The sequence below is a fragment of the Epinephelus lanceolatus genome, chromosome 20, assembly GCF_041903045.1.
Source record: "Epinephelus lanceolatus isolate andai-2023 chromosome 20, ASM4190304v1, whole genome shotgun sequence".
Classification (NCBI taxonomy): domain Eukaryota; kingdom Metazoa; phylum Chordata; class Actinopteri; order Perciformes; family Serranidae; genus Epinephelus; species Epinephelus lanceolatus.
This window is the reverse complement of record NC_135753.1, coordinates 7,090,948-7,113,105: the sequence shown is the minus strand read 5'-3', so window position 1 is coordinate 7,113,105 and position 22,158 is coordinate 7,090,948. Positions and strand designations below refer to the sequence as shown.

Below are 22,158 nucleotides of genomic sequence, written 5' to 3'. Positions count from 1 at the left end.
CACCAGCCTCAGAAATCGCAAGTTAACAGCAGCTCAGATCAGAGACCAGATGAATGCCACACAGAGTTCTAGCAGCAGAGCCATCTCTAGAACAACTGTTAAGAGGAGACTGCGCGAATCAGGCCTTCATGGTCAAATAGCTGCTAGGAAACCACTGCTAAGGAGAGGCAACAAGCAGAAGAGATTTGTTTGGGCCAAGAAACACAAGGAATGGACATTAGACCAGTGGAAATCTGTGCTTTGGTCTGATGAGTCAAAATTTGAGATCTTTGGTTCCAACCGCCGTGTCTTTGTGAGACGCAGAAAAGGTGAACGGATGGATTCCACATGCCTGGTTCCCACTGTGAAGCATGGAGGAGGAGGTGTGATGGTGTGGGGGTGTTTTGCTGGTGACACTGTTGGGGATTTATTCAAAATTGAAGGCACACTGAACCAGCATGGCTACCACAGCATCCTGCAGCGACATGCCATCCCATCCGGTTTGCGTTTAGTTGGACGATCATTTATTTTTCAACAGGACAATGACCCCAAACACACCTCCAGGCTGTGTAAGGGCTATTTGACCAAGAAGGAGAGTGATGGAGTGCTGCGGCAGATGACCTGGCCTCCACAGTCACCGGACCTGAACCCAATCGAGATGGTTTGGGGTGAGCTGGACCGCAGAGTGAAGGCAAAGGGGCCAACAAGTGCTAAACACCTTTGGGAACTCCTTCAAGACTGTTGGAAAACCATTTCAGGTGACTACCTCTTGAAGCTCATGGAGAGAATGCCAAGAGTGTGCAAAGCAGTAATTAGAGCAAAGGGTGGCTATTTTGAAGAAACTAGAATATAAAACATGTTTTCAGTTATTTCACCTTTTTTTGTTAAGTACATAACTCCACATGTGTTCATTCATAGTTTTGATACCTTCAGTGAGAATCTACAATGTAAATAGTCATGAAAATAAAGAAAACGCATTGAATGAGAAGGTGTGTCCAAACTTTTGGCCTGTACTGTATATATATATATATATATATATATATATATACACATACATGTATAGGCAAGGCAAGGCAAGTTTATTTGTATAGCACAATTCAACACAAGGTAATTCAAAGTACTTTACAGCAGAGACATTAAAAGCAACAAGACACAATTTAAAACAATAAAAACAGTCAATTAAAAAGGGAAATAGACATATATACATATATATACACATATATATGTATGTATATATGTGTATGTATGTATGTATGTATGTAACAAGTACAGTGCTACTTTATATTTAGCCTGATGTACTTTTTCCTTCTCTTCTTTTAGTTTACTGCTGTATTTGTCAATATGTACAGTATTTGCTTCTTTTCCTTGATAAATGAGCACATGAGGAACTTACACATCAAATGTCCAGTAGATGGTGATATTTCATCAGTTATAGTTTGCTGTTTGGTTGAGGCTGACAGTGTTGATCCTCCAGAGTCAAAATACAGAGTAGGCTACAGAATATATAGGTACAGTAAGAGGAGAAAGAAACATTCAGGATTTTGAACAATTACTGACACAAACTGGCCCATATAATAACAAAGGCTTATGATATGGTGGGAGGGTGAGACACACGTTTTGTTTCATACTAAAAAAAAGGCCAGATTCAGTCAGAATGTAATTTGATCTTGTAATGTGATTTAGTGTTTGTCTACATTTAACATTAACGTGCTGCGTTTAGTTATTTCCTCTCACGCAGGCACAGAACGTACATGCTGGAGACACAGCGACACCAGGGGGCCTTTGTTGCTGCTGGTTCTCCAAAATCTGTTTGATGTGTCTGGGCCTTTAGAGGAATGTTCAGTAGTTAATGATTTGTATGTAGTGTGGCTCCTTGGTCCTTTTCAGTTAGGTGGTTTTCTGCAGGGTGTGCGTGATTCAATCAAACAAAGTTTTCCTTGTATTTATTCATGTACAAACCGTAAGTATATTCTTTGATTGGGGCATGCTAATGGTGCACAATGCTTCTTAAGACCGCATGGCCATCATTATCATGCAGTGCATATAATTATGAATATGTCCTATTTGCTTTGTTCATTAGTACAGAAATGTTATTATAGCAGCAGCTCTTCACCAGTCTAACTTAGCAAGGCATTCTATAATACTGAAGCAGTGAATTACAATGGATTAGTGTTCCAAACTGTATCTTATGAAGTGTTTTGGCTGCCATTTGTGGTTATAAAGTGCCCTCTGTTGGGCTTTAGGATAAACTGCACTGTGATGTTGTGCTAAGTTCCTCTGTTAAAACAACTTTAGTATTTATTTTAATAACCTCTATTATTTCTTTTAATTACCGACCACACTCTGTCCCTAAGGATATTTAGGGAGAAATAAAGATTTGCAAGGATTTCAAGTGTCTCCTTCATCCTTGACCAGTTACCCATGGTGGTTGTGAATAACTCAGAACCATATTAAAGGAATTTCCCCCAAAGCTTTGGAACACAATGATTAAAATTCTTTTCCCACACTTCTCAGGGCTTCACCTGCATGTAATGAATATGTACAGATTTAGAGGACATGAGGGAAATGTTGTCCTAAATGTTGTGATAGAGGACTTGTTTCCCTACAAATTACTTTGAGATAAATAAATTACAATTTACCTATTTAAAACGTTTAAAATGCAATAAATGTATCATATATTGTTATAAAAATATAGAAAAACCTGACACTGGAAAAAAAGGGTAACATGAAGGAAAAACAGTCAGAAGATTGCCACTGAAAAACACATCAGACATGGTTTCCACGGTCATTGAAAACCTGGTAAAATCATGGAATTCCACAATCACATTTTCCAGGCCTGGCAATGTCATGGAATTTGTAAAAACCATGGAAAGCTTGGAAAAGTCATGATACTTCCTTGTTAGTATGAAAATTGTTACAGTACTCTCCAGTGGGTGTAACATAACAGCAAATTTATTTTCTGTAGGCCAGCTGTCGACGTGATGTAGATCGTCGAAGCCATCAGTGCGGGTCCATACTGGTCTAATCCACTGGGCTGGCGATTTTCCCTGTACAAACACCTACTGTGAAACCAAAAGTAGAAAAGTGGAATATGTGGCACAACTCACGCCCCATACCTGCCGACACGGAAGACCGAACTGTTCTTTGTAGGAGTGCCAGTTAATGGTACACGAACAACACTGATGGGAAAAGACGACACAGAGATCCAGAGGACCAACTGAAACCATCTCTACTTATCTGGTAAGCAGACAGTGCTGATGTGTCGTTGTGTGTGTGCACTCTCAAAGTTAGAAATTGTATCCTGTACCAAAAAACAAGTTGTGGTTTTAGAGGGAATTACGTGCTGGATCTATTTTTAGATGAACCGTAAGTGAGCAGTGACTTCCTGAAGTGTTATCCTTACAGTGAGCTGATGAACTTAGTAGCCTGTACAGAGGCCTGTGTACACAGGTATGGAGCTATGTTGGGGCCAAATGTTTTGTACTTGTAAAAAATAAAATTTGAAATGGAAAATTCAAGTTTTGATCTTGAACTTTGAAAAATACATCAATGTATTCAAAATAAAAATAAGTGTACAAAAAGTTTTTTCAGGTTAAATATAATTATGATTCACTCTGGTAATTCTTTTGAATAAATTATTTATTTTCATCTCAAAGCAATTGAATCAAACGCAACTGGACTTAGTTTTGTCTCAGAAGACAAGAGTTTCACCTCTTATCCAAGAGGCAGTTCATGCTTGTCTGACTAGGCTAGAACTAGTCTGACTAGTCTGACAACTTCAAACTACAGGTCTGTAAACTAAATTTCAAAACAAGTTTTGCCCCCATGATAAACATAGCTTCCTGACAACACACACACACACCCACACACACACCACCACCACCACTACACATCTCTCCCTGAACACTCACACACACCACATATAGGCTACACACATGCAAAAAAACGGAACAAGTAACTGGACAATGACTCATTACATAACTCATTATGCCTTATAAACAGCCAAATCAAGCCTGGTCAGTTTGACCAGCAGATGTCATTATTGGCTGCCATTCAAAAAAAAAAAAAAAAGGTTTCAAAAGAATTTTCTGACAAATCTTTGACATGTACCTGTCTCTGATAATCCATTCACATATGTCACTCTAAACTTAACTATAGGTGAAATAATTTTTTTTCTTTTTTTTTTTTTACACATATACACACAAAAATACACTCATACACACACACATACACATTCTCACTCTGACACACACACACACGCACAAATGCAAAAAATGAAACGCATCATTGGATGATAATTTATTATTAATGCTTTATATACAACCATATATAACTGGGTCATTTTGACGTGGGAGCCCAGCAGGTGTCATTATTGGCTGCCATTAAAAAAATAAAAACATGGTTTCAAAAAAAATTTCTGAAAAAACTTTGACAGGTACCAGTCTTTGATAATCCATCATCATATGTCACGCTAAACCTGACTATTAAAAGAAAAGACAAAAAAAAAAAATCTGCTTGTTTTTAGACATAAAACACACATACACACACACACACACACACACACACACACTCATACACACTTTTTAACACAAGGGTTAAAAACAATACAAATATGGATCATTCATAAATGCAACCTAGTGATACACTGAATAGTCTAAATATAATTTAAAAAAAAATAGTATAATAGAAAATCTTGAAGCACAAAATACAATACAATATCAAAAGATAGACCAAAATATATTTACAAAGTTTCTTATGTATATGTTAAAAGTGCGCATCTCAGGTAGGTAGTGGTTGTGACTGACAGACAACATCAGGTCATAATTTGTCAAATAATTGGGTTATCATCATGAAAAGACCTCCAAGCCCTCAGGTGCGACATACAGAAAGCGGAGAAAAGAGGAGGCGGAGGTGCCGGTATCGAAATATTTCGTCTTTTATAACATTAAAAAATGCCATTTGACTTTGCATTTGTACGAGCTAACAGCTTGCGAAGTTGAAATAAAGCAAAGGCGCGAATAATGTTACTGTAGATAATGATGCTGTGATTGCTGCCAAGGACTGAGTTAAGCTGCTGAGCTGGTTTATTGCTGTTTTTATCTGGTGAACTACTGGCTGCTTAGTGCTCCTCCAGTTAGCACATTAGATATTGTGCTGAAATTCGATAACAAATAGAGACAACTGTAAAACTAATGTGTAACTATATAATTGTAGTGCAACCTCTTTTATGCATAAAAACAACTAGATAATAAGTTATGTTATGTTTAGAGTGCTGGCCTGGATGTCCTCATATCTATCAAACAGGAGGCAATGTGTTAGAGTGTGTGATGCACAGTCCAACTACATGAAGTGCACTATGGGTGTTCCACAAGGATCAGTTTTAGGGCCTTTATTATTTAGTCTTTATATTAACGATCTCGCTGAAGAGTGTGCTGATGTAGACCTACAGATGTACGCAGATGACACTGTTGTATATGTACATGCTAAAACAGCTGACTTAGCAGCTGTCCAGTTAACAACTGTGCTGGAAAGGATCACTCTTTGGCTTGATCAATCATGTCTGAGTTTAAATGTAGATAAGACAAAATGTGTGTTTTTCTCTAAAACCATGGTACAACCTCCTAATGTTGGTATTATAATTAAAGGTGCCGTCAGCCATTAGGTGTGCTAGCCGCTCACCCCGCCGATCTCCGCAAGGGATGTGAAGACTCTAAAACTTCACCAGAGCCTCCCTCGGCATGAGGGTGAGTAGATAATGGGTGAATTTTCACTTTTGGGTGCACTATCCCTTTAAAACTTAATAAAGTGACATATTAACAGCCTTAGCCTTACAGTGGAAATTAAAACAGATTTAGCCGTGCAGGATATTCGTGCATGCCCTGCAAATGGAAGTTTGTCACTGACATCAGTTTTTTCACTGCCAATCTGGTGTAGCCCACATAAAGTGTTGAGTTGAATTGTTTTAGTTCCTACGTTCCCTGAAGCAACGTGATAGGGGAAGGTCCCTAGCCTTTTTGTTAAGCTGTCTGTCATGATTCCACACCCCTCTCAGTTGATGCCACATCTCCACCCTAGATCAGGGCCAAAAGTCTGAAACTGAAAAGAAAAGATCTGAAAATGAAAAAGAAAGATCTGAAAGTGAAAAAAAGATTTGAAATTGTAAAAAATAAGATTTGAATCTGAAAAGATAAAACGTGCAACTGAAATAAATAGGATCTCAAATATCTAAATATATGAAAGTGAAAAATGAAAATAAATAATTTATTCAAAAGAATTACCAGAGTAAATCATAATTATATTTAACCTGAAAAAACTTTTTGTACACTTATTTTTATTTTGAATACACTGATGTATTTTTCAAAGTTCAAGATCAAAACTTGAATTTTCAGTTTCAAATTTTATTTTTTCAAGTAAAAACATTTGGCCCCAACATAGCTCCACACACAGGCTGAGGTATTACCATATCTAGAATATAAAAAGGTAAATTGTTTGAGTGATTGTCTGCAGCTTGCGTGCTAATTCAGCCAAAACACTAGTCAGAATTACTGGTGATTCATACAATACTGAAACAATAACCGAATTGATACACTATGAGACATTTAAAACCTTTTCTTCTTCTAATTATTTAGTCCCTCTAAGATTTTGCAATGTTGCAACTGCAACAATTAAAGCAAATTCAGCCAGTTCCTGTGAATTCTGTGCCACCTTACAATTTTGCCAAATCATAGCAGCTTTACTGCAAATTTGACTATTTAAAACAAATAAAATCTCATTTAATCAGAGAGCTGCATGCAGCATATTATTTTGCTCAGCTTCTCCTTGCCCTGCTCTCTCTTTACTTAATCAGTAAACGTTACTCAACATTTATTTACAGGTTTAGTGCCCGGGGGATGACATTTTTGTGTAGTCCAACTGAAAAGTTAGCTTCGCCCTGGCTCCCTTGTCAGGAAGCCTATGGGATTTTTGGAATTCTGGATTATTGGAGAAAATAAGCTCTGTGGCAAATAAACATCTATGATATTTAGGGATGGGAATGGATTAGGGATGCACCGAAATGAAAATTTGTGGCCGAAGCCGAATAAAATTAAACGCTTGGCCGAATACCGAATACCGAATGCCGTTGTTTATTTTTTCATTAGTTTTTGCAGATGAACCCCCTCCAGATTAGTGTTGTCACGGTACCAAAATTGGGACCCATGGTACGATACCAGTTAAAGTATCACGGTTCTGAGTAGTATCACGATACCACAGCGAAAATGAGGCAGATGTGCCTTTTATAAAAAGATAAATCACTTTTCTATTATACATCAATGATATTTCAATGGAATAAATTACTTACTGACTTATTCATACTTCAATAACAGCATCAACAAGTGATTAACATAGGGGGGATCAAAATAAAATAAACAAATAAAATAAAAATCAACCAGCCACCCTCCTCCCCTGACAAGTAAAGAACAGTCCCTGAAGTGCGGTGAGGTTTGTGGACCGTTACCTGCCACAAAGAGAGAAATGTGAACGGCTCGTTTCTCCTCTGACACGTCACATACCTGTGTGCCACCACAGCTCGGCTGTTCAGGTACTTTTGGGCAGTCATGACACCAAGAAGAGGACATTATTGGACCTGGACCCAGACTTCTCGGTCGCTGATAAGCCGTTATCTTGCGCCGCGAAGCACTATGACTGCCGTATTTGCTCCGCCGTATTCCTGTCTGTGACCCCCGTTCAACCCACAACCGGCAGGATTCGCCTTTCGTTGCTGCTGCTGCTTGAAATCTGTACTCGCACAGCGTGCTGAATGATTTCTTTTGCTCGCACAAAACTATTTTTAGTTGCAAATGCGAGTAAAATGCTTGCACCGTAGAGCTCTGTGGAAAACAAATCACTGTAGCATATATAAACAAATCTAACCTACAAGTAAAAAGAAATGAATAATAACTTTCACTGCTTAAAGATACTCAATAGCTCAGCTAATACCTGAAATGTCACTGGAAAACAAACCACTGCAGCAGCATATTGAGTGCCAGGTGGACAGCGCGCGCCGTTATTGGACGCCGCATGGACACTCACCCTCTTGCGATTGGACTTTGAACTTATGCTACAGTAGTGGTACCTGAGGTACCGTAGTACTACGGTTAGTTAGTACCACCGTCTACCGTTGGTACCAGTATACCCTGCAACACTACTCTAGATAGTTCAGTATTACATAATTTGCAAACCGCTTTTCTTCTATCACTCTCCAACACTTTGAAATATCGCCACACTACCGACATTTTACTCTGTCCGTCACCGCACGCTGTTTGATTGCGTTTCAGCCGAATATATTCGGTTACCGAATATTCGGTGCATCCCTAGAATTGATAGGATTTTATTGATATCAATGCCATTATCGATTCTGCTTATCGATCCGATTCTTTATCGATTCCCTTATCGATTCCTCCTGTGAATTTCTGTGTAGAAAAAATAGACCTTACAGGTTTTCGGTATCAACAACACAAATCTTATTGAGTTTCTATTCTAAACAAGAGAGAAGTGCTTGTGTAAATAAACAAATATGAAATTGGTCTGGGGGAGCGACACTGCAGGCAGCAGAAATACTTGCTCCACCGCTATCATCTAAAATGGAACAAATGAAAGAATATTTGTACAGCATTTGTTTTCATCTACGTCAAATGACATTACAGAATCTGTCACTGAAGCGTTGTGCTACTGTTACCATGGGACAGGACATACGTACCGTCACTGGCACTGCTCTGCTGAGACTTTGATGCAGCTTCACTTAATGCCATGCAACAACAAATGCTTCAGCATGTTGGTGGTAGGGCTGCACGATATTGGGAAAAATTGACATTGTGATTTTTTTTGCCCCCAGCGATATATATTGCGATTTATATATTTTTTTTAAGGATGCCTTATTTTCCACCAGATGACTTCAGTAGCTCTACTTGGTGAGAATTAATTATTCTGGAATTATTAGGCTGATACTGCTTTGAATGCAACAGCAAAGTGTGCTGAAAGTAGGCAATTGTTCAGTGAAACCACCATCTCTTTCAGTGTTTCCCCAATATGCATGATTTTTTTTTTTCATCTTAGCTTTTTAGAAACTACCGTTATATTATTTAGGGGTTCCGGACACTTCATAACCAGGTCAATTCACACACTTGTGAGTAAAGCAAGAGGAGAGAAGAGGGCTCTGTCTTATCTCTTCATAAAGTAAAGTTATATTATTTTGCGCGATGGACGCTTCATATAATAACATAACAATATACTATTTATCATGTTATACGGTGAAACGTTTCACCTTATAACGTGATGACTTATATTTACACGATGGCATGTCATTTCTTTTTTTTTTTTTTTTTTTTTCTTTCTACCTGTCTGCATTGGTCTTCGTAGCTTAGCGCCACGAAAGGGTGTAAGCTTCTTATGAAGATTGATGCTATTGATCCTATCAGCCTTTATTGGAAAAACTTCCTAATATGAGCCAGAGAGGGCCGTGATACACCAAAGTGTGTCAAAGAAAGTAAGGAACAAGCAGGGGGGATTGAGGGGCAGGTGCTTAAGTCCTGAATTATATAGCGACAGTGCATGCGGAGAAGAAGGAGGAAAAAACAAACAAACAAACAAACAAACAAACAAAAAAACAGAGGAGTGTAGCTGATGTATTGTGGCCTTGAGGTGGTTGTGCTCCATACAGATTATCAAAAATAAACATATACACGTCTACTATACTGTACTGAAAAACAAAAACAAAAGAGAAGTCTATACTGAACACCAAAAATGTGAGAGTCCTGGTGGAGGAGGAAAGCCCGATTGTGGAGAAGAGTTGCCAGCGCAGTGTGGTAGGTTCGAGAAGCAAGTGGGCCCCTTTGGAATGATCCCATCGGTTCTTTGCGATGCGTCACGGAGCTGAAGTATCGAACATGCATGCGTGTATTTGAACCCTCCCAATGTGTTTATGAAAACCATCACCAGGGTCCAGGGCCAGCCCTGCGGGGGAAGGCGGGTGGTATGGCACCCCAAGACCACAGGAGCGCCCAGACCCCAAGCCCAGGGAGCCGCAGAGGCCGCAGAACACCACGCAGGCCCCAGGACCCGGGGCGGCAATGGCCAGCACCCCCAGGGAGCCAGAGACACACCCCAGACGGGCGGGGCAGGAGGGCCCGCCCACCCACCACCTGACGTGGACCGCCCCCGCCACCCCCCCCCCCCCCCCCAGCGCCCATGGACAACGGGCCAGGCGGGCCCCAGGGAAACCCAACGAGCCCCACCCGACCCAAGCAACTGCAGCGTCAGGCCCCCGCAATGGTCCCGACCTGGGCCACACCGCCCGCAGCAAACTGACCCCCAGCAGAAGGACGAGGCGCGCCACTAGGGTGCACGGACGATGAGCCCCACCCAGCCCCCCCCCCGAACCCCGACGCGCAGGAGCACAGGCCAACCCGGACCCCGCCAGTACCCCCCCAGACCGCCCCAGACCCAAAGCCGGACCCCCAGCCCATCCGACCCGCCCTCCAACGCCGGCCGCACACCAACGGGCAGGCCCACACTGCACAGCACCAGAACACCCCCCGCGGGCAGCACCCAGCCCCCACACCAGGTCCCCCAGCCCAGGGGAGGACCCCGGGGCCGCCCGAGGCGGGGAGAGAGGAGCAGGGAGGGACAGGGAGAGGGGGGAGGGAGGAGGGAGGGGGAAGGGCGGGAGAGGAGCGGGGGGGGGGAGGAGCCCACCCACCCCGCACCACCCACCCCGCACCACCAGGGGCGGAAACAGCCCCCCAAGGGGGACCGGCCACGCCGCCCCAGGCCCAGGGAGCACAAGGAGACCCCGCCACCCCCAGGCACACAGGGCAAGCAGTCCAGACGCACCCGCCCCCCAGGGGAAACCGCCCGGCCCCGCGATCCCCCACAGAGCCGGGGAGAAGGTGCACCTAACACATGCTTAAGACCTTGAATTCTGATGAACCGCTGTGGTATATTGTGGTGAGAGAGATGGAGGGATTAGGGGTTACATCATTAACAGAAACACATTACATATTACACAACAGTCTTTCTTGAGTTGTAATATTTATATGTACAGGTGGCATATGCTCACAGGCTGAGTGGCACTATACAGACAGGTTTAGTGAGTGGATAAATGGTGACCATTTTTCTGTAAAGTATGTTAATTGGTTTCTGTGGCCAGCAGATATTTTCTCCAGCGAAATATGTTCTGCAAGGAGATTCAGCCAGTGGTTGATGTTGAGGGTCTGTTTATCTTTCCAATTGACTAGGATTGTTTTTCTTGGCGATGGCGAGAGCTACAAGAAGAGAATTGCAGTGGCTGTTTGGGAGGTCAATTGTCATCAGGTCACCAATTAAGCACAGGTTGGGAGATAATGGGATCCTGCAGTCCAAAATGGAGGAGAGTTTTTGAGTGACTGTTGACCAAAAGTGCTGGACGGGTGAACATAACCAGAGTGCATGAAAGTAGGTGTCTGCAGTGTTCTGAGTACACTGAGTGCATATGTCAGATTGACTAAAGCCCATTCTATTCATCTTTTGTTGGGTGATGTGTGTTCTGTGGAGTACTTTAAATTGGATAAGTTGTATATTAGTGTGTCTTGTCATCTTGAATGTATTTTTGCATATCTGAGTCCAGAAGTCAGGGTCCGGTGATACACCCAGCTCCTTTTCCCATTTTAAAATTGGTAAATGTATAGAACTGGTCTCTGACAGTAATTTATAAATCTTAGAGAGGTTCTTCTTATTTCCCGGAGAAAGCTTTGTAACATGTTTGGCAAATTCTGGTGGCTGCAAAGTGTCCTGAGGCACTGGAATTCTCCTCTCGATTGTTTTTATCAATTGTAAATACTGTAGAAAATTTCCATTTCTTATTTCAAAAGTTTGAAATAAGTTTGTGTATGTCATAAGTATATTGTCTTGGAAAAGGTGGTGGAGATGAGTTACTCCCTTCATCTCCCATGTGCTAAAATGGAGAGGTCTTTTGTTAATTTCAAAATCCGGGTTGTGCCAAATTGGAGAGAGCAAGCAAGGTTCTATCTGAGAGTTTGTGATTTCTAGTGTTTTCCACCAGGCTGACAAGGTGGAAGCAATCATTGGGTTCTTAAAACAGTTATGACGTCTGAGTGTAGTGGTGATAAACGGGAGGTCAGAGAGTTTTATATTGTTGCAGTCCGCCTGTTCTAGTTCGAGCCAGGAGTTGTAGTCTTCGTTAGGATGTAACCATTTGGATAGGTATTGTAGCTGGTTAGCTAAATAGTAATGTTTAAAGTTAGGAGCGTCCAATCCCCCTTCCAATTTGTTTTTCTGAAGGGTGCTTAGGCTAATTTTTGCTGTTTTGTTCTTTGAGTAGAATTTTATAATTGCAGAATCTAATGACAGGAACCATTTTGATGTGGGTGTGAATGGAATCATGGAAAAAAAAAAAGTTAATTTGGGGACGGCATGTCATTTCTGTCTCTACATGTATCGCGCACAGCGGAGTTCGGCCCTGATGCGCACACACACAGACACAGACACAGCTGAGCACACTAGAGCGCGGCTCGGGCCGCATTTGCTTAAAAGATATAGCATATCATTCAGGCCTAGTTGGTGTTTCTGCCCTTGCATGTAATTATGGTGCTGCATAAATTGCACGTCGCGCTGTTAGTCTTTTTTGGTGAAGTGAAGCCATGCTTTCGACCACTTCTGACGTCTTCTTTGTTGTTGAACGTGCTGCTGACTGACGAGTCAGCAGCACAAATCTAATATAGCAAAAATCTAATATAAATGCTCCCCAAGATCCAATCCTCGGATTGGTTATCGGTGCCGATCACGTTATTTTTACAAAATCGGAATCGGTAATAAAAGATCGGAGGAATCAAAACAACAACAATGGCCAGGTTTTTCGTCAATAGGCCCGTTTCCACTGAAGAAGTTCCTGGTACTATTTGGGGAGCAGGAACTACTACAGAAACGTCCTCTCGCTCTGCCCTCTCAACCGCCGTGTCTCCACTGAGAGAGCGGAGTACGAGGAAGGTTCCTGTAAAGTTACCGGGCTCTGGATGTGACGTAATCGTTGCGCGACCATTTTGACCGAGGCGACGTAGGGACGCCGTTAGCTGTTAGCCGATAGCGGTGTCTGTAATAACTCACTAAATGGCCCGTGAAAAAAATATTTTTCCAGCGGATGTCTTAGTTACAACATGATTGAGCTAACTGGAGTAGTTTCATGTCGTATCCGACAACGGGAGGCTTTTAACAGATGACGTCCTGATGTTAGCTTTGCTGCTGTTGTGAGCTGTCCCTGTCAGCTGCAGCCACTGATGCTTTCTAGACATCGTGATTTCCCAAAACTGAATAAATACCACACATATCAACACAAAACTGCTTTGCTAGCTCAATCATGTTGTAACTAAGATATCCGCTGGAAAAAATGTTTTTTTTACGGGCCATTTAGTGATTTTTTTTTACATGGCGGCGGAAGCTATATGAACGAGCTAACCCTCGTCTGCTGAGTTTTAAAAATGCCGGCTATTTTGTTGCTTTCTGTTGACGTCACATCCCTCCTCGAGTACATCCAATCAGCACCAAGTAAATCCCAAGCCCCAGCCAGGAGTCTTTCGGGGCCATTCTGAGTACCTACTCCGAGGCAGGGACTTGTTTAGCCCTTGTAAAAGTTCCGGAACTCTGTCCTTCAGGGGTGGTTCCTGCGGTGGAGACACGCGCTAACGGCCCCGGCCCCGTAAAATTACCCCGAAGTTCCTGCGGTGGAAACGGGCCTCATGTTGTTCACCATTGCCTCCACTTTCCAATGTATAAAGTGTGGCAATCCTGTAGCCTATATTTTCTATAAAATTTTTTTTTTTATATAAGACAGTCAGCTGATGGCTTGCTCACCTCCAGACACTGAGGTACCTCCAGACACACCCTCCGGTGCTACCGGCCAAGGGGATGGCTCGATCAGCTGAGCCCAGGTAGACCGGCCCCTACATTAGCCTATGTTGCTCCTGGCAGTATGGCGAGAGTTGCCGGCGAGTGAGAAATGAGCCAGAAGTCCTCTGTGTACTCGGCCTACCACGGCATTCTACACTGCTCAAAGTCTGTGAAATAGGTGCGCTTCCCTGTGGAATATCATCCATCCGGCCACCGGCCCCACCTCAGAGATTCCGCCACGGATATCAAGGGATCCTACGGAGCCTCCACGCCTGAAACAACGCCGGAGCGTTACGGCATTCACACATGGTCCCGTGAGTTTGCAAAAGCCGGGGGTTACTTTCCGTTTAATTATTCCTTATTTGGAACCTTCTGGCCGGGTTGAGTTATTGTTTTGAATCTGAATTGAGTCAGAGCAAACAACAGTAGATTTTCTTTACCTCCTTGTTTGCAGGAAAACCTGGGGTGGAGTTTTCTATTGTTCAGAGAACTGTGTGGATTGAACTGAATTGAACTGTGATATGTTATTTGGAAATCCCGGAGTGGAGTTTTTTGTTTGAACTGGATTGAACTGACTGAACGGAACGGAGCATTTCTTTTCTTTGGTGGAAAAAATATATACTTTCTTGAAACTGATTACTGTTGTATTTGTATTTAGTATAATTCTTTTGTTCTACAGAAACCAGGTAAAAACAATTTAATTTTGGTGTTAAGGGACCTGTTTTATGGGTTTTATGGTTTCTTTGTGGGGGTTTGACTGAGTAAAAGAAAAATATTTGTTTCATGTGTCAAACCGCTACAAAAGATATAGGCCTATTTTGTTTGTTGAAGACAAGAAGATATTGAATTTGTTTACATTTTGTGCTGCTGAACCACCCATAAGCTTTTTGGATACTATTTAAATAAAAAACAAACCGTATGGGACAACTTGGATGCATTCTTTTTTTTTTCTTTCTTAATGCTTTGCAAACTATTGGATTGGACTCGGTATCGGACTCGGTTTCAAAATAAAGGTCTCGTATCGGATCGGGTGTAAAAAAAAATGTGATCGGGACATCCCTATTTCAAATACATTAAAGATTAAAGATTATTTCATAAGTGGTTCGTGTGTTAATGAACTTGCAAGCAGAAACATCAGCGTATGGTTGTTTATTATCATTATTTACATTCATTACATTACGATCATTTTTCAGAATACAGCAACTCAATAGCCATTTAACAAAGGCAGGACAGCAGCATTGTGTATGGAAAAACACATAGGCTATGCCCAGGTATCGAACCAAATGTATTTTAAGACACTTCTGCTAAATTCACCTTTTTGTCTATTTGCCTCATCGTTCTTCATGGACACGGCTATGTATATAGTACTTAGTCACTTGGGAGGACTTTGGAGTGTTTTCTTCTTTCCTCTTTTCCTCTTCATCGCTGAAACCGCGGAGGCCGTTGTCTTCCTTTCCTGTTTACGAGAAGCAGGTACTGCATTGGTGTAACGTGATCACGTGACGGCCGTGCCACCACTCGCGAACTAAAATCTCATTACGCTCAGAAGGAGCTAGTGCCGAATTATGGCTGTGATCACAGGACTTGTGTGGGGTTATGAGCTACAAACACCCTACTGCTTAGCTAAACAGGAATCGATCTTTTTATGACTGTAGAGCAAAAATCAGTTTCTGTACAACTTTTCCTTGTTCACCTTACGGCTACTAGTAGTCTAGGACTTAATCTGGTACCACTAATTTTTGAACTGGTTGCTCAAGAAAAGATTGTTGCTTCAAACTTTCTGCTTTCTTTCCTAAATGTCTCCGTCTGATTTGGACCCTAAGCTTTCCTAAACCATCATTGTCTTCACTCGTCTCAACTAATCTGGCAAACTTCCACTCATTTCTGAGAGTCTTGTCCTCCTTGACAATCACTACATCCCCAACTTGCACATTTCTTTTAGGTGCATGCCGCTGTTGTTTTAGGCTTATGTTGACAGGGGCGCCGCCAGGAATTTTGGGCCCCATGAAAAACAATCACATTGGGGCCCCCCCTCTGCAGCTGTTGTCACCACATCTCTAACTGACCCATTAAAAGCTTTACATAACTCTGACTTTGAAGGCTTGCAACTGTCTTGCTTCTTGTAGTTCAATAGCACTAGTACAATATTTACTGCTAGTGAGTTGTACATGCAACAGTCTGCATACAGTATGCAATTCACTATTTGATGCAAGATTAAAAACTGCCATAGAAAATGTGCTAAAGGCCATCTTTTACAGTCTAAATGTAATTTTTATTGTAAAATCCCAAAATGGAAAATTCTCTGAAAGACTTAAAAAAATAACTTAAATATACATTCACTTTTCAATCAAAATAAATTAAGATCATCATCTTAAAATAATAAAAACAGCAGATTTTTGATACCAATAAATGAACGACACTAAATCCTGCAGATTTACATTGACCCAAATTACCTACGGTTCTGTATCACCACCACTAGATTACATTAGATACATGTAGATACATGTTTTTGTGTGTGTGTGTGTGTGTGTGTGTGTCTTGCTCATGTGTAGTAGAGGTGGTGGGACCCAGGGTTACTCATTTTACAATTAATTTACTAGTTATCTGATGTATAGATGTATAACACCGGTCCAGTTATCATTTTGCATTTCACAACAATCCTGTTTTAATGTGTGGGTTTTTTTTAGAGGGAGGGAGCAGGTCAACAATATATACCACAATAAAGTGTTATACATTATCTGAATGCAGGGAACCAAAAGATTAATAAGAGTTTTTTTAGTCACAAATCTGTAATAAACAGTGTTTTGGTTGAGCATCAAATTTTGAAGTTTAGAATGTATAGAGGCTAAGAACATTTTGATCTCACCAGAATACCACATTAAGACACCAAGACTTTGAGGGACACCACAGAAAAATTCATGCTGCTATTTGGTATCAAAAACTTTAGACATTTGAAAATTTCTGTAAGAACTGCATCTTAAGTCACGCACAAAAACACGGAAGTTGATCACTATTTACTTCCGTATTTGAAAATAAGGTGAATACGGTGCCACTGGCCAATCTACACATCTTTAACCACACCACCATTAGCTCTGATTCTTCCTGCCCACCTTGAGACTGCAGGTATAGTGTACAACTTTTGAGCAGCAATGTTTAGAGTATGAGAGAGTTGCCTACAGTGATGGCAACAACTTTTTACTTTATATTGAATTCATGAAGAATATGCCCTATCTTCTCAGCTATTACAGGCCCTGTCTGTGATGTGTAGACTGCCCTGGTATGCAGGATTTTCTCCTTCATGGTACCCTCTCTCACAAAGTGGACTGAAACAGTCAAGTAGTGGTCCTGTACCACACTGGTCCAGCCATCTGCAGTCACAGCCACATCCCTGACATCTTGCAATTCTCTCTTGACATTTGGTTTGGAGTGGTTTACCCTGCCACTCTTATTGTCACCATTGATGAGCAGAAGTTCACATACTCCTCTCAGGAAGATGTCGAAAAAGACCTGAGGCAGCGTCTCCCACGATTCTTTGACGCCTGATATGACTGTGGACAGAAATGTAGTCTAAATGCGTCTCAGAGCAGCGCGCAGGATATCAGGTAATGCGAACGTGGTGCCCGGTTTCATTGATGTATATTATTTGGTTTTGATTATATACTCATAATTTGTTTTGAGACCTTATGTGGGAATCATGGGTAAATTCCTCCACTCTCTGAACGAGTTAACCTTTTTTTTCTTTTCTTTTTTCTTTCTAATGGGCTTGGGTAGGGTAGAGGGACTTCAGCTGTGCCTACGCCACACCTTCACGGATATGGGACATCTATGTTGTGTATCTGGCTTTATTGCCAGACAGGCCTTTTGGCATTCCGGTTGTTATTGTTGTATGTTTGTTTGCCTCTTATGTGTATATATGTCTGTTAGCCCCTCCCCTCTCTTTTTTGGTACATGGTTAGGGTGCAAGCTGAGTTTTAAAGTTCAGGGCCTGAATGGTTTTTCTCAGAGATGGATAAAAATTTAAATACTATTAAGGTGGTGACTTTGAATGTAAATGGTATCCAGAATAAAATTAAAAGACATAAGATCCTTACTTATCTAAGGTCCCCTAATTGTGATATCGCTATGTTACAAGAGACTCACCTAAATGCAGAACAGTCGAAAAACTTAAAACAGTAGTGGGTGGGGCAGGTCTTCTCCTCCTCAGGAAGTCAGGCTAGTCAGGGGGTGAGCATTTTAATCTCCAAAAATATAGCATTTAAACTGAGTAAGATCCACACTGACCTTGAGGGTAGGTATATAATAGCTACTGGTCTCTTGCAGAATCAAAAACTTACACTGGTGAATATTTATGCACCTAACATATCACAACCTATTTTTTTATCAGCCTTCTATCCAGTGATTTCCTGCCATATGGAAGGACCGCTTATCATTGCAGGAGATTTCAATTGTGTGTTAAATGCATTATTAGATAGATCGAATGGTCCTCTTCCATCAGATAGGCGAAATTCGGCTGCAATGCAATGAGTTTCAGATACCATTATCAATCAGTGATGTTTGGCGCATGGTAAATTCAGATAATCAGGAATATACTTTTTTCTCTAACCCACATAGCTCTTATTCCAGAATAGACTGCATCCTCATGTCCTCAAACCTTACTCAAAATATAATTAATTCTCAAATTCATAGTATTCTTGTGAGTGATCATGCAGCTGTATCTGTCTCTTTTGCTCCACCTTCCAATCCTTATAGATCTAAGCAGTGGCGACTAAATACTTCTCTTCTTAAAAGTACAGATTTTGTTACATATATTGGAAACAAAATCTCTGAATTTTTTGAAATAAATTTGAACTCAGTATCAACTGTGTCCACTGTATGGGAAGCCTTTAAGGCCACATGCAGAGGATGGATCATCAGCTACGCAACAGCTGAGAAACATAAAAAAGCAGAGAAAAAGTTACATTTAAATGTTAAACTGAGGAAACTGGAGGAACAGCATATGGCTGACCCTTCAAACTTAGATCTTAGAAAATCTCTCACTGCCACTAGGGCAGACCTACAGAGGATTTTGCATGAGGAGACAGCCTATGCTTTATTTAGAACACGAAGACTGTATTTTGAGTCAGGTGACAAGGCTGGGAGGATGTTGGCAAATAGAATTAAACAGATAGAGAATAGGCAGTTTATTCCAGCAGTTAGAGATGAACAAGGCAGACTACAGTGTGATGTTAAGTTTATTTCTCAAACTTTTAAACAGTATTATACTAAATTATATGGAACAGAGGGTGGGGCCAGTAAACAAAAGATGGATGTCTTTTTTAAGCATTTGGAGCTCCCTTCTGTGGAGAGGGAGGATGAACTTGTGTTAGATGCCTCCTTAACAAGGTCAGAGATTGAGACTGCGATTGGGAAAATGGCTTGTGGGAAAACTCCAGGGGAGGATGGTTTTGGTGCAGAATTTTATAAATGTTTTAAAAATCAGTTATCCCCCATATTACTTTTACTTTATGAAGAAATTATTGAACGTGAGATCATGCTTCCCTCCATGTGTAAAGCCATCATATCCCTTTTGCCCAAAGCTGGAAAAGACTCTACTCTAGCAGGAAACTACAGGCCATTAAGTCTTCTTAATAGTGACTACAAAATATTGGCAAAGATGCTTGCCCTTCGATTGGAAGGTGTGGTCCCATCCATAATACATGTAGACCAAGCTGGTTTTATTCCGGGCCATCTAGCTGCTAATAATATGCACAGGCTTTTTCATGTACTGCTGGGTGCTGACTCCCTTAATGAACCTGCTATAGCTGCATCACTTGATGCAGAGAAGGCCTTTGACAGAAGTGAATGGCCTTACCTTTTTTATTCTTTTGAAAAGTTTGGTTTCGGTCCTAGGTTTATTGGTTGGGTTAAGGCCCTTTATTGTAATCCAATCTCAGCTGTCAAAATTAATGGCCTTATTCCAGATTTTGTCCCCCTGCAACGTGGAGTGAGGCAGGGATGTCCCGTCAGCCCCCTTCTTTTTGTCATCTCCCTGGAACCTCTGGCCTGTGTAATCCGTGCTTGTTCAGACATATATGGTGTTAACTTATATGAATATGATTATAAACTGAGCTTGTACGCTGATGATATATTAGTGACACTGAGTAGACCATTCTCTTCCTTACCAGCAGTTTTAAATTTAGTTAATACCTTTGGAGGTTTTTCAGGGTAAAAAATTAATTGGAAAAAAAGTGAGGTGATACCTCTTAATTCTAACACATTCAGGTCTGATCTTGGGGATACACTGTTTTTGTGGCAATTAAAGGCAATGAAATATTTAGGAATTATTATTAAAGCCCCAGTCACAGAAATATTTACTTTGAATGGCCCATCTATCCTGCATGCAGTAAAAGATGACCTTGAGAGATGGTCCAGCTTACCACTTTCTTTATGGGGCAGAGCCGAACTTTTGAAAATAAATGTATTGCCTAGACTTACGTATATAATTTCTTACATTCCTCTTAAGTTTCCTGACTCTTGGTTTAAAGAAATATGTTCCCTTTTCATTAAGTTTTTATGGTGTGAAAATAAACCTAGAATTTCATACAAAAAGTTATGCATCCCCAGATCCAAAGGTGGACTAGGTGTTCCATATTTATTTAATTATTATATTTCATATAACGCACGGTATCCACTCTCATGGGCATACAAGGATCACTATCAGGTGGGCAGTTGGGAACAGCTTGAGGAATTGGTACTAGCTCAATATAAAGGTAGATCCTTAGCTTTGTTATGGTACTACCCCAAACCCCTGTCACCTTGGAAAATTGTATTATTAGTTTTTCATGTTCCATTGCTAGAATTTTACATTAAAGGTTTAATATTAATAGTGGACTATGTCTTCCCTCATGCCTTATTTGGAACAATCCTGCTCTTATGTCTGGAAGAGGCACGCTCAGTAGCAAACAATTGATGACACATGGCATTAATACAATCGGACAGATTTATGATGGTAAGATTTTACCCTATGAATTGATTAAGGAAAGATTTGGCCTATCAGATACGTTCTTTTTGACATATGCTCAGTTATCTTCCATTTTGAAAAAAAAGTACATTGAGGGGACAGAGCCTGCCTCTCGCCAAGAACAGGATGAAGTTTTTGTGAGAGCTACCAGGTCAAGACGTTCTGTCTCTTGTATTTATAAATTTTTGTCAATTGATTGATCATCTGATTGTTATAAGTTGTATATCTCCACTCAAGAGGCATGGGAGGGTGACCTTAAATTATCTCTTTCAGTTGCACAGTGGACCCTTATTTGGAATTCTGGCATACATTTGTCTAAATGTGTAAGATACAAGATGATTCAGTATAAGATTTTATGCAGAGCCTATATTACTCCCGTCAGACTTGCAAAGATGTCTGAAAATGTTGTGCTGGCATAATTGTGGCCTCCATGGCTCATTATTTCATCTCTTGTGGGAATGTCAAGCTGTCCAAACTTTATGGTCAGAGATGCATGCAATTATGACAGAGATCCTTGATGTCATTATTGTATTTTGGGATGTAAGCCTGACAAAATAACCAGCCCCATTAGCAGTCGCCTATGGGCGTTAGGCTGCCTTTCAGTTAAGAGGTTAATTCTTTTTCAATTGGAAAGAACGAAAGCCGGCCTGTTTCTCAAAGGAGGTATGGCTCGAGGAATACTTAGACCTCCTTAACATGGAGAGAGCGGCCAGTTTTCTGAAAGATTTCGATAGGGGTCTTAGTGGACAATGGGATATTATTAGGAGATATTTGAATTAGATATTGATAGGCGGTATATTTATATAATTTATTTCATATATGAATTATGTCCCCTCTTGAGGAAATGAGAGCATGCAAATGTAGGCTACTTATTTATTTTTTGTCCTTCTAGATATATGGACTTACACCTTGTTGTTCATCTTATTTATTCTACATTCATCACTTGCTGAGTTTGTGTGACTCTCTACCCTGACATTGCCTCGGAGTATCATGTACCGTCCCCCCTCCCCCCTGTTTATTCTGTGTGTGATTCTGTCTTGTCTGCTTGCTTGTTGCTTGTCTGTTTTTGTATCTGTTATGTTTTGATTCTATAAACTGAAAAAACTTTAAATTAAAAAAAAAAAAGATATGTAATGAAAGGTTGCCATACACTCCTAAATTATCCATAGGTCCTCGTACAGCAAACCTCATATTTCCTAGCTTAAAAAAATTGTAAATCTAATTTTCAACTAATTTGGTAATAAATTAATCGTTAAAGTTTG

General features: G+C 40.9%; 1 protein-coding gene across 2 annotated transcripts in view; it reads left to right on the top strand.

Moving 5' to 3' along the window:
* Nucleotides 1-2,971: 2,971 nt before the first annotated feature.
* The window catches only part of LOC144458852 (caspase recruitment domain-containing protein 8-like), a 33,819-nt gene continuing 14,632 nt past the window's right edge, over nucleotides 2,972-22,158 (top strand). The window contains exon 1 of one of the 2 annotated variants that reach the window (XM_078162518.1): nucleotides 2,972-3,219. The gene's annotated coding sequence lies outside the window, so the exon portion shown is untranslated. Of the gene's footprint in view, nucleotides 3,220-5,651; nucleotides 5,724-22,158 lie in introns of those variants that run through there. The other variant, XM_078162519.1, reaches the window with a different exon arrangement.